The sequence below is a fragment of the Trachemys scripta genome, chromosome 11 (assembly GCF_013100865.1).
Source record: "Trachemys scripta elegans isolate TJP31775 chromosome 11, CAS_Tse_1.0, whole genome shotgun sequence".
NCBI lineage: Eukaryota > Metazoa > Chordata > Testudines > Emydidae > Trachemys > Trachemys scripta.
The window spans coordinates 24712286-24720355 of record NC_048308.1 but is presented as its reverse complement, the minus strand read 5'-3'; the positions used below and the strand labels follow the sequence as shown (position 1 = coordinate 24720355).

Below are 8070 nucleotides of genomic sequence, written 5' to 3'. Positions count from 1 at the left end.
AGTCACACTCCCCTGTCAGCATTCACACACCCCAGCAAGAACAGTCCCAGTTCGTCACATCTCTCCCCCCTTCGAGACCGAACTGAGCGGGGTCACTTTAGCCAGTGACCTGGGGAAGTTCAAACCTACCCCCGTTCCCATGGATGCCCCCGCATCCCTCCAGTTCCTTGGTGGGAATTACACCAGGCCCCTCCAGTTTCACGCCCCCTCTTAGGTCGGGGGTGCTTGATGGCACTCGCAGTTCGCATGTGGGAAGGTTTATGCGGCCTGTGCCCTTTCCCCACCCCCATACCTCTGGGGTTCCAACTGGGCTGTGGTCTTCTCCCAGCGCTCCAGTCTGGAGGTCTGTGCTTTGGGCTCTCTTGGTTTAGAGCCGCCCTTTTAACCTTGGCCACCCTCCGGAAAGGATCCTTTATGCTGGGCAAGGGTCCTAAAGCTGTTTTCCCCTTGTCCCAGGCCTTCCTCCCCCTCTGACAGGGGTCACAGGATCCGCAGTACTGTCGGACAGTAACAAAGACCCCAGGCCAGTAAAAGCTCCGTAGCAGCCTCTGCTGGGTACGCCAGGTTCCCTGGTGCCCTGAGAGGGGAATGTCATGGGCCCGGCACAGCAGCTGGCGGCGATACTTCTGGGGTACCACCAGCTGCCTCCTGATCCCCCCTGACTCCATTTTCCCTGGGGGAGCCCATTCTCGGTACAGGAACCCCTTCTCCCACAGGAACCTTTTCCGGCCACCTNGAGCACTCTGCCTTCAGCGACCCCTCCCACAGCCTTTGTTCAGTTTCCCGGGCCCCGGAATCACCTGGCCTCCAACCCCTTCCTGGGTTCTCATGTTACAAGCTCAGGTATGTTCCCTCGGCAGACTCCCATCCCCCGATGCAGACCATCCTAGTCACACTCCCCTGTCAGCATTCACACACCCCAGCAAGAACAGTCCCAGTTCGTCAGAATTGATGCTACAGATTTGTGTAGTGCACTTCAGGCTTTTTCAAGATGACTTAAACATTCCACTCCTGAAGAAGTACTGAAGTTTGTGAAAATAAACTCACCATTTTACAAACATTTTTATAGTTCTACGCATTCTTTTAACTTTGCCAGTTTCTGTAGCTAGTGGAGAACGTAGCTTTTCAAAGTTAAAATTGATAAAACCATATCTTGGTTCAACTATGGTGCAAGAGAGACTTGTTGGACTTGCCACAATGTCAATAGAGCATGAAATAGTTGGAAAACTGGATCTAAAAGAACTAGTGACTGAATTTTCAAAACTTAAAGCAAGAAAAGTCATGTTTTAAGAGCACAGTGTGTTTTTTATTCAGAGTGTTTTGTAAATACAGGTTAAAGTTCATTGAAGAGTTTTCTTATTTCTTTCTATATTGGATGTGGCAGTAATGGCAGTTAAAGCAGGATAGCGTAACGGATGATTTTGGATTTGTAATAATAAAAATTATAATTAACATTTTTTATGCATTTTTATTTGAAATTGGACTGAAATATCATCTAGCTGCCATGTACAAATCTATTCTGAAAATTTCATGTCTCTATTGTATCTGATCTCAGAAACATTGGTTGGACAGACGGACAAACTGAATAAGCAAGCCTCTGTTTAAAAAAAACGCTTAAAAAACATGAAAAGGAAAAAAAGGGGCAAAATGTTTCCCAGTTTACCAAAAACCTCAGCCTAGATCTGCCTTCGGGGCTTGGTGGTGGGAGCGCCGATTGCATGGTTTGCCTCAGGCACCAGTTGCTGGCAGCTAGTCTAGGGCTGCCCCTGCTTGAGCTTTAATATTTGTTGGAAATACTTGGGAAAGAAAACATTTAAAATGTTCTCTCCTAACTTCTTTAAGAAGAGTGTCTTAACCTTTCATTCTCATCCCCTTGCCCATAGACCCTGCATTTGAAACACCAAACACAAAGACAAAACAGTCTGAGGACTTGATCTAACCCACCTGCTTTCTGTTGCTGTGCGATCATTAGTCTGTTCACAAAGTATCTAGGAGTTAATACTCTGTCTTCACCTTTGAATTAGAAGACTTATTTTAAATATCATGGTCCCGACCCTGCATTTCTTTACATCAGTGTAGCTCCATGTGGAATGTGAAATGTTGGATTAAAGAAATTTACCTCAAGTGAATCGACCTACATCCCTAGGATAATGCATCCCATGCCTTGTAGCCGATGGCGTCTCCTTCTGATCCCTTCCCTCAGAGGGCTCTTCCAAATCCTTCTCCGCAGCAGTACCTGTGCAGAGAACCTGGAAATAGTTTAGCACCTCTATCTGCATTGGGGGCACATAGGTTCTCCTCTTTCTTCTTCGGGGAAGTCACATACTGCCAATAATCTTCCCCGTTCTGCACTGCCCTCTCTGATTCTTCAGCATGTTGTGCTTCCAGCACTAAACACTGACTACTATCCAGACAATCTTCATGCTCTCTGATGCAACGCAGGGTTGATGCTTGGTGCTCTAGCCCTTAAACCTTCTCTTCCAATCTGCAGACCGGTGTGCACTTTGTACGGCTGACGTTGCCTCAGTTCTCTGGGGGAAGGAGAAACATGGCACAGTCTGAGCAGGCAACGGCAGCTGATTGCTCACTGGCCATGTCTTCCTTCTATGATGCTCCTCAGATGTTGTGCGGACAACTCACGGGAGCCTGCACAGCAGGAACAGTGTGTGTGAGACCTCCCCACAGGCAAACTCCCAGGTAAACTCCCTCTGTTTGCCTGTCCTCTGTTCGCTGCTCGCTCAGTTTGCACCTGCCAGCCTTTTTATAAGGCTGTTGGCTCAAGGCAAGTGGCCCAGCTCAAAGCCTTCCCTCCAATCAACCACTCAAGGCTCACCTGGAACCATTCACTCCCAATGGACACTATGCAAATGAACAAGCACACAGTCAAACAGATGGTCACAGAAGACAGACACTCGAATATTCACCCCACCAGCTCACAACACAGCCCCACTAATGCAGCACTCACCTTAGCTCCTTTTGTATGGTTCCCACGTAAATTCCCTTTGTTTGCCTGTGCTTTCGTACCAATCTCTGACCTTTGATGCCTACCACTTATAATCAGTAAAAATCTATCATTCTGTGGTTAATAAACCTGTTTTATATTTTATCTTAAACAGGGTGTCTTGACTGAAGTGCTTGGGAAATCTCAGCTCAGGATACAAAGACTAGCATCTGTCCTCTCCACATATTGAGGGACGTGCAGACTACATAATGAACTTGCACTGGTTAAGTTTCTGACCAGGGGAAGACAATAGAATTCTAGAGTGCAAGGCTGGGGAGTTGGGAAATTTGATAAGTGCCTTTCTCTGTGTTATTCCTGAGTGGCTCAAGGAGCATTCATGCAATCTACCTGGCTGTAGGGATCCACAGGCTGCTATACTGAGTGATAACAGCATCTGCAGCGGTTTGCTGCTTTTCACTATCAAAGCATTGTCTGGAGAGTTAACGGTGTGCAGCACTACCCCAGGTGCAGTGTACCCTAGAAATCCTGTCACATCTTCAGTGGCCAAACTCCTTCTAGGCCGTGCTAGTTGGCAGCTGGGGAAAATACACATGTATGCAGGTCGAGCAAGGGACCCCCCCCCCAGAGCGGCTCCCTGATGGTCTAATGGTCAGGATTTGGCGTTCTCACCGCCACGGCCTGGGTTCGATTCCCAGTCAGGGAAGGAGTGGACGTGGCTAGCTCTCGTCTGCGCTGGCTGCTTTTCTCTCCCCCCCAGCATTTCCAACCCCTTTGCTCATACCTGTCTTTCAAGAAGCTCTTGTATCTTTTCTGCCCCGGCCGCCCTTTCACACTCCCACTTCCAGGGCCTTTCGCCTTCCTTCCCGCAGCTCCTCTCTTCTTTTGTGAGCGAGGGCATTTTTCCGCTTCCTCTTCTCGAGTGGGGAGGATGGTAGGCGCTCAGCACCATGGCACAACTTCCGTCGCCACTCGAGGAAGGCTTTTTCTTGGCTGCCCTGCTGAGGGATGGGGTAGGGGATGTACTTCCAGGAAGAACTGGGGGAGTGTCCAGCTGCAGGGGTAGTCTGGGGAGCTGCTTCTGCCTACGGGAGGCTGTCGTCACCATCTGACCCACCGTCTCGCCTGCCGAGGAACCCAACTGTGCTGGGCTCTCAAAGGCCACTCCCCCCTCGCGGGGCACCAGGCAAGCCTTCTGAGCGCCGTCGGTAGCGCGTCAGTCTCATAATCTGAAGGTCCTGAATTCGATCCTCAGAGAAGGCAGCTTTTTTGCCTCTTGCTATAGCCCTGACCACTTCTGGCTCTCCCTCTCCCGTGGTTGCTGGAGGCCAGGATTCCCCTGTGCTAGTTGGCAGCTGGGGAAAATACACGTGTACACAGGTTGAGCAAGCAGCCCCAGAGCCACTCCCTGATGGTCTAGTGGTCAGGATTTAGCATTCTCACCGCCACAGGCTGGGTTCAATTCCCAGTGAGGGAAGGAGTGGACATGGCTAGCTCTCGTCTGCGCTGGCTGCTTTTCTCTCCCCCCGCAGCATTTCAAACCCCTTTGCTCATATCTGTCTTTCAAGAAGCTCTTGTATCTCTTCTTCCCCGGCCGCCCTTTCACACTCCCACTTCCAGGGCCTTTCGCCTTCCTTCCGGCACCTCCTCTCTTCATTTGTGAGCGAGGGCATTTTTCCGCTTCCTCTTCTCGAGTGGGGAGGATGGTAGGCGCTCAGCACCGTGGCACAACTTCCGTCGCCACTCGAGGAAGGCTTTTTCTTGGCTGCCCTGCTGAGGGATAGGGTGAGGGCTGTACTTCCAGGAAGAACTGGGGGAGTGTCCAGCTGCAGGGGTAGTCTGGGGAGCTGCGTCTGCCTACGGGAGGCTGTCATCACCACCTGCCCCACCGTCTCTCCCTCCCCCGTGCTAGTTGGCAGCTGGGGAAAATACACATGTATGCAGATTGAGTAACCGCCCTGATGTTCTAGTTGTCAGGATTTGCCCCTTTCAAAAGAATGTTTGTTCCTATTTTCCTCTTTTTGTTTTACGCATTTATATTTCCAAGGGAAGTTAACTTATATGTTGTCCCTTTTGCAACATGATATACAATGTCTCCCCCCTTCTTTTTCATTACCATTTCCGTAACAGTTGGAAATAGTTCCTCGTTTCAAATGCAAGGACTACAGGTATAGCCAATTGTGTGAAGGAAACAGCAGGAAATTGGCTAATAAAAAAAAATTGAAAATAAAATAAATAAAATCAAGAATAAGGAAAAGCATAAAGCTTTAATATTTCTGACCTGGGGAAATGAACAAGTTGCACGCAGGAAATGCAGGTACTGTGTGGAAAAATCTTCAAAAATATATAAATGCAAAAAACCACTGAATGGGAGTATAGGACAGATTAACAACCCACATTTTATTCCTATCTCCAATACCCTGCCTGCATATCTAAGTGAATCTAAAGTAGACTGGAAGATACCTATGTTTACAGTGTTATTTTAATTCAAGAACCATTGTTTATGAAAAAAATAATAATAATTAGGTGGATTTCTTTTTTTTTTTTTTTCACTCTATAAATGAATCTAATTCATTTCCTAGTTACAGTTCTATAGTAAGGCCTGAGCCTTCTACTACTGAAGGGAAGGCAAGCATAGGAAAAGAAGTATGTGTTTTACATTAAGGAGGCATATTAGATACAATTTCATCCTGTATATTTATTATTTTTATGTGCTGAACCAATCAGTTTCTTAGGTCTTGATCCTGCAAGCAAAATGCTCCATGCAGACAGACCCTTGTACCTGCTTAGAGCCCTTTTGACTTCTGAGCACCTAAACCTCCAGCTGAAATCAAAGGGAGTGGTGCGTACCCTAAATTTCTGAAAATCAGGCCCTTTATTATTCCTAAATGATGCAAGGAGACCCCCACTCTACCTCAGGCCCTATTTCCATCCTGCCTTTTCCCACCCCTACTCCACACCTGCCCCACCTCTTAGAAACCACAAATCAATTAATTTTAGTTTAACTAAGTCTTAATGAAATTTCATTGAGGCTGTTGCATAAGTGGCCAACACCAGCACTATTCACTATTGCAGACAGATTGATACAGTGACAGTCATTTGTACTAATCATTTTAAAAATATATTTTTAAAATATTTCTTACTCATTATTTATTTAGCTATTTAACTAATCACTGCCATACTAAATTAGGCATCTGTGATGGGGTAGAATGGCCCCGCACTGGAGCAGAAGGGGTTAAAGCAGTGCTCTTAGCAGCCGGAGCCATGCCCCCTCGACCCTGTGGGGCATGCTCCAACGGCTGCTGCAGTATAAAAGGGAGCAGCATAGTTCAGTCTGGGTGGTCTGCCAAGGAGGAAGGATGCTTGGTAGAGGCCCCAGCAGCTGTTATAGCCCTTACCTACATGAGCAAAAGAGCCCAGGACCTGGACCAGAGGCCTGCTGCTATTAGAAGCCCATGGAGTGTCCAGGGCCGAGAAGCCTGGAGGCCCTGATACCCTATGGACTGCTGCTGCAGAAAAGCCAGTAGGAAGTGACCCAGGGAAGGTGAGGGAGTGGTACCTCTCACCCTCATGAGGTCAGTGTGTTTGGTGGGATTCCTTGCTGACCCAGTGGCAGACTGCTCTGCTGCTGTTAGGGCCCTGGGTTGGGGCCTGGTGGAGTTGGGTGGGTCCGGGGTCCCCTACCTGGGCTGTCACCCCCCTGGAGATGACCCCCAGGCACTGGGCACTAGGCCACCCCACCCTGCCTCTGAGGGGCAGGAAGAGGTGGGGTGGGTGTGGAGCAGGGGTGGAAAGAAGTGCGATGGGAGTAGGGCTTGGGGTAGAGTGGGGGTCCAGCACTCCTGGGGAAATTAGAAAGTTAGCACCTCTGCAACACCTCCCTGACTCCCTATGGCCAGATGTGTGCCCCCCCAGTCCCACTATGCCCAGTGCCTTCCCAGATCCCCCCATACAAATGCACAGTGGCCTGCACAATACCACCCCTGCCCACAGCCCCAGTACAACAACTTAGCACCTCACATAACCCCCACTCCCTAGTGTCCCAACATACAGAGATCTTCCTTGCCCCCTTACAGTCCAGCACCCCCTTCCAGGCCCCCCCACTTGCCCATGCCCTGCCTCCCGGCTGCACTCACCAACACTGCTGGGAGGTAACTGTCTGCCAGGCTGAGCTGGCAGCACAGCCAGGGCTGGTCCCAGGGCGGGGAATCGCTTTGCCCCTCGGGAGTGGCACGATCAGCCAGGCCAGGGCCTGCCCTGGCTGGGCTCCCTCAGGACCCACTTGCCTGGAGGGGCCCAGCCAAGCCCCCTGCACTGCTTTCCCTCCCTCCCCACAACTGGCTGAGACTGGCTAGGCTTCTGCACCATTCCCAAGGGGCTCAGCTGTGGGGAGACAGGAGAGGCCCCACAGGTGGTGGGAAGCAGAGACTGCTCAGAGCCAGAGGTGCACTGGGGTCCAGCCAGGGGGTGGAGAGGAGCAAGTGGGGGGTGGGGGAGCCAGTGGGCTGCCAGGGTCTCGGGCCTAGTGCAAGTGGGGCAGGCCGGGGCCCCTTCTGAGCATGGGCCTAGCTCCATGGTGCCACTGTAAACCTGATACTGCTTTTTGGTCCTACCTGTAAGGAAAAATGGAATAAGATTACAGTCCAGCAGCCTCTTTTCTACTTACCTCATGCTCCCAACTCCACTCAGCACTAAAACTTCCTGCTGAGAGGGCAGAGGGTACTTGCTGGGAGGAACCAGGAAGTCCTCACTCCATACAGCAGTTTGTAGTCCACAGTTTCTAGTTCTGACCACTGCTGCTGAAGCTAGGGTTACCATATTTTGTGCCTCCAAATGGAGGACACTCCCAGGGCCCCCGGCCCCGCCCCAACTCCGCCCCTTCCCAAAGTCTCCGCCCCCTCCCCTGCTTCCCGCGAACATTTGAGTCATGGGAAGCCTGTAGCAGGTAAGGGAGGTGTGGGGGGAGGAGGCGCGGCCCAGGCTGGCCCCCCGGTGGCTCCAGCCTGGGTCGGCTCGGGCCCTGGGGTGCCGGCCGGCCCCCGGCCCGACCACCCGCGGCCCGCCCAGCACTGCCGGCGGCCCGGCGGACCCCCCGGCTCCCGGCCCCGCGG

At 51.0% G+C, this 8070-nt stretch overlaps 1 non-coding gene across 1 annotated transcript; it reads left to right on the top strand.

Annotated features, from left to right (window-relative positions):
- The first annotated feature begins 3593 nt into the window (after window positions 1–3593).
- On the top strand, window positions 3594–3665 carry TRNAE-CUC. The gene has a single exon. It is a non-coding gene; the product is annotated as a tRNA-Glu (tRNA).
- Window positions 3666–8070: the final 4405 nt, after the last annotated feature.